The following is a 5,285-nucleotide window of genomic DNA, read 5'->3' as shown; positions in this document are numbered from 1 at the left end:
AAAGACACAGTTAATTGAATTTTTTCTTCCAGATATCCTTTCAATAGCCTTTTGGAGGCTATTAACTTAGTCCTCCTACCCTCCCACCCCACCCCCAATAAGGAATTGTAGTTCTTCCAACTGAAACTTAAAGACGATTTCAAAACTACCCTAGGGAGCCCCTGGTTTGTCAGTCTTTTAAAAAGGTACTCTGTGAAATTAAAAGTAACAGTAAGGCTATGGACAGTAGAGTAATCACTTCCTTTGTCCTGGACACTATATTTGTACTAACACCAATCAAGCTGTACCTGTCTGTTGATCAAGATGTCATGACAGGAATTTAAAATTAACTATCATACATAACGTTTGTTTAACAAGCGTTAAAATATTTATGTGTCTAACAATTTCACTACTTCAGAGAGAAAATGTGAATTGCTATTCTGCTGCCCAGTGAAGCACTACAAGTCATTTTATTTTCATCTTTGCCCCCTTTTATTCAAAAGAGCACTTGTTTCATTAATATTGGTTTTACATTCCAGAAAACATATTACTTCAGAAATACATGAAAAATAAAAGCTGTTAACATGGTACAAAATTTTTCTTTAACATTTAGTAAGCTTTTTGAGGGATGAGTCAACTGTCCTTTGAAGCAAAGCACCAAGTATAAGTGTCTTCAGCACTACACAAAGCTGTGACACAGTTGTTGTTGCCTTGGATGTCCCACACATCCAAACACTGTGAAAGTTACAATGGAAAAATGCTATGACATTCTCTAAGGTGACGAATACAAGTGATTTAAGCTTTCTTTTATCAGTTTGATTTTAAGAATTTTAAAAGTTCTTCCAATGTTTCCATCAATCAGTGTAATCAAGCAATATTGTCAATGGCCAAAGACCTCAACTTATTTGGAACCCAAATGGATTTAACATACAGTAACTCACTCCCATCATCCTGGAAAGCATATGGTAGCGATTATAATGTCAAAACACTAAAATGACTTTAAGAAAGCATTATATTGTTTATCTGTAAGGACATTTTATACATACATTATAGACAATTTACTCTAACATTCTAGAATAACTAGTTTCACACAAATTAAAAGAGATAAAATACAAAATGATATGGCATTTTGGGAAATTCCAGAAATCAAAATACTTTTATTGCAGTTAATACCAGCTTTCTATATTTTCATCAAATTTCTTTTGCTTTTGGGAAAAATGCAAATTTCTTTTCCAATGGCAAGATGGGAACCATATTTTAAATGGCAGCAAGTCTTTCCTTCTGGACATGTGTTTTTATTACAAATTATTAACATCTGAAAGAACTAGTAATATCAAGACACAATAATAGCACTATTTTGTCTTCAGGATTATGCTAGTACAATTAAATGAAGCTCTTTAGGTTCCAATTTCTCCTAAGAAAGCATTTCACGAAATGAGCAAAAGAAAACTTTTCAAAATGAGTTATCTCCTGCAACCAGAAAATGCAGCATTTCTTTAATTAACATTTCAAAAAAAAAATCTAATTAAGCATTCACACAGCAAACATTTCTGGCCTCAATTTCCTTGAGGCATAAGCAAGTCACAATGTCCAACTTGGCCTTCTTGTTTTGTTTGATCTAGTAAGTCTTCTTTACGCTTTTTTCTACCAACCACCAAATATCTATCATGCCCCATTCCATGAGATTTACTCTTAAGACCATACTTCTGAGCAATCTGATGTATCTGCTTTCGTTCATCACTGGTAAATTCTGTTGAGAAAACCAAGTCTGTGTGGCTCTCTGAATGGGCATAGTTTTTGATGATCTGGTCAATGTATCTCTTGTAAAGTTTACTTGGTTTCTCCACATCAAGACCCAGACCTTCTCGTTTATGCTGCTCTTTGACTGAGATTGGCTCACAGATGCCCTCACCACATTTCCCTAAACCTCCACCCATCCAGCCCATTTTTCTCAAAAGCTGATTTCCAATATTGTCCTCTTTGATCTCCTGTTGATAACCATCATCTCCTGAGCGCCCCCGAAGTTCATTTCTTGTGATCATGTCTTCAATGGTACCTCTCTTCAGGTTGTTAAAGGCAGTTGGCCTAGTCTTTTTAAGGATTTTGACAACTTCTTCTACAGTCTCATGCTTGACACCCCTCTTTATTCCAACTGCTTCTGTAATTAATTCTTTCTCCAGCATTACCTTACATTTCCATTGAAGGACAGTCAGCTTTTCAAACACATACTCAACAGTTATTTTGTTGAACTGAGTTGTATCATTTAGTGTGCATGCTGGATTTGAGGAATTCCCATAAACTACTCGGTCCCTTAAATCTTTCCTCTTTCCACATTCCTTAGTAGAATAGCTTACTGGTTGAACTTGTGTGGCTGCAATGCTGGATTTCATTTTTTGCAGAATATTCAGTGCCTCATCAGCAGCTGCATATTTACTTGTTTTTTTGCTTCCATAACCTTCAGCTAAGCATTGGCCTTCCAAAAACACTTGACAGCGCCATGAATTATTTGGCATGATATCATATTTGTATTCAATTGACATTCTGTTGAAGGAAGCAGACTTACTAAGGACACCAATAGAATCACTTGCATTTTCTATGAGGACAAAATTATTCCAGCGTTTGGAAAGGGAATAAGCAGAATTGGAGTGTAACTGCCCAAATTCATTCCTGATGGAGAGAAAGTCTTCTGGGACCCTCAGGGCCGGAGGAAAATCATATGAAGATAAGCCAGCTGGAAATACCACTAAGTCATCATGATAAGTGTGTTTGAATTTCCTTTTAACAATTCTAACTTCAACAGGTTTTTGTAAAAGTTTTACAGCCTGCTCTGTAGCTCGATCCCTAGATCCATTCTTGCTACCACCATAACCTGTGGTCAAATAGACACTCTGGCACCTAACTTCACAGGCATAGCCATCAGTCAGGAATTTCTTACTTCTGGGGATATCAGAAGGAGCGATTTCTTTTAAAGAAGCGTATATATACTCAGGATTTGTCTTACAGGCCTGGAAACAACGAGATAATATAAATGTATAGCTACTTTTCTCAGATCTATGAGACATCTCTTTCTTAGGAAGGTTTCTCTGGACAGCTCCAGAAAGTCTTTCAATAAAACTTTGCTTTGTAGCTAAAATTAAGTGTGGAAATGTTGCTGCAGAAGAAGATTCAGCAACTGACTGAGAACTTGAGCTATTTGTGGCAGGGTCCCCACAGTTTGTGAATGTTCTGCTTGTTGTAGGTTTCCTCTCTACAAAAGAAAACCGAGTTTGAGAAAATAGAGTCTTTCCAAATCTGGCACGGAATCTGTCCCGTACATAACTTTTGAGACTGTCTACTGGCCATTTGATAGAGTCAACTTGTGGATCTCCCCATTCATTTCCCGAGTCTGTGGGATCTTTCTTTCTCTCCTCTTCCTTACTACTAGCAACAAAATGTACAGGCTCAAACCGAGGTCTCATCAGGAATCTAGGGAGTGCTTTCTTTTTGGGAGGGCTCGGGACAGCATGTGGAGAGAGGGGCCGCTTCTGCACTTTAGGGGGCTGGGGCACCACCAATTTGAAGGAAGGCATCTCCCCGATTTGGATGCCTTCCGCCATCTGTAGGATTTTCTCCATCAACTGTGGGCCATACTTACAGCCCAGGAAGATGTGGTTCGTCCAGGCGGTAGATAGGGACAGCAGCTTTTCAATCGCCCCAGGGCCGGTGTAGCTATGCAGGTGCCGGCAGATGAATTCGCGCCTCAGCCCCCACTGCCGGTCGCTCTCGTGGCTGTAGCGCCATTGAGCCAAAGACTCCTCAAGCTTCTGCTCCGGGTCGGGCTCGGGCTCCGGCTGCGGCTCGGGCTCGGGTTCGAGCTCTGGCAGCGGTGGAGAAGGAGACGGAGGCAGCGGCGGCGGTGGGGAGGGTATTGGCGGCGGCTGCAGCGGTAGCGGCGGAGGCAGCGGCGGAGGCGTTGGCGGAGACAGGAAGTCATCCCCCAGTAACAGGCGCTCGCCCGCCATCATCGCCTCCTTCTCCGCCCCAGGGAGGAGCTGCACAGGGCCGCCCCCACGGCTGGTCAGATGGTCAGACGTGGCGTGGGGCGGGCTGCCGGCCGGGGGCGGGGCCTGCACAGACCCACCTCCTTCCCCCCCCCAGAAACTGTTAAGTCACCCTGGGCCTGCTTCCATGTCCGGCCGGCCAGCGCTGCACCACCGCTCCCGGCTGGGCAGACAAGGGCGAAGAGGAGTGGGCCGCGCCTGGGGGGGCATGGCCCAGCCGCGCTGCAGCTGCCACGCCACGCCACGCCAGAGCCGGCGAGCGAAGCGCGTCACTACGGCGGCGCGGCGGCGGCGGCGGCAGTGGCGGCGGCGGCGTATCCGGGCGGGCGAATCAGGGTCCAAAAAGGGGTCCGCTACGGCTGCGGCGGCCGCTGCCGTGGTCACTCCAGAGCCAGAGAGCCTGCCCCGCCCACCTCCTGGGGAGGGGGGGGCGCGCGCAGCCCAATGGCCGCCCCACCCCCTCTGCGGACCTCCCTCCAGGCTGCAGACTCCAGCGGCCACCTCACCTCCGGGGATGGGAAAGGGGTGGGGGTAGGAATGAGGGTAGGAGATGGCAGTGGGGGTGGGGATCAGCAAGGGGCTGGGGATGACGATGGGCTGGGGGTAGCCGTGAGAGTGGCCTGTCACCAGCTCCCCCTCCCTCCAGCAGACCTGTCCCGGGGCCGCAAAGGCACATTTAGGGCCCGTGTCCCCTCCCAAAGCAATCCTAGAAGAGACAGGAGCTTTTCTCCAAAGCCCCTTCAAAGTCCTCCATCATTTTTGCATGGGTGCCCCGACCACTTTGGATACGTTTCCTTGTGGCACCGCCTCTAGCAATGGCAGAAACAGAGTCTTCCCTCCCAGAACTTGCCTTTCCCGGGAAAAGGCAGTGGGGATTACCCCGCTTTGGCCCACTGTCCTTCAGCAGGGCAGAAGGGGCTCAGGGGGCTCCCTGCCTACCCCTGCTCCCGGGCTGGCCTGAGGCCCTGAAGAAAAGTAAAGCAGCTAGAGTCAACAATTTGCTAGGTAGCTGCCCTGCCCTCTCCCCACCCTCTAATCTCTCTCAGCTTCCCACCTCCCAAAGGCAGGAGGCTCCTTCCCAATACTTAATGAAATCCACAATCCAGACGCCTTCTTCCACACTTCCAAATCACTTTCGCCTTTCTCATGCACACAAGAATGGCCCCTTCTTGCCTTTTTGGGATGAGCTCTAAGCACAATGAAACCTTTTGGGGACGAGCTCTAAGCTCAGAAGGGATGCTGATGACGGTGGCCATACAATGTTGA

The 5,285-nt window shown here is 46.3% G+C and overlaps 1 pseudogene; it reads right to left on the bottom strand.

Annotated features, from left to right (window-relative positions):
* Positions 1-430: 430 nt before the first annotated feature.
* Positions 431-4,280, bottom strand: LOC110195993 (NF-kappa-B-repressing factor pseudogene; annotated as a pseudogene).
* Positions 4,281-5,285: the final 1,005 nt, after the last annotated feature.

Source organism: Phascolarctos cinereus, unplaced genomic scaffold (genome assembly GCF_003287225.1).
Source record: "Phascolarctos cinereus isolate Bilbo 61053 unplaced genomic scaffold, phaCin_HiC Scaffold_4;HRSCAF=312, whole genome shotgun sequence".
Lineage (NCBI taxonomy): Eukaryota > Metazoa > Chordata > Mammalia > Diprotodontia > Phascolarctidae > Phascolarctos > Phascolarctos cinereus.
This window is presented reverse-complemented; position numbering and strand designations above follow the sequence as displayed.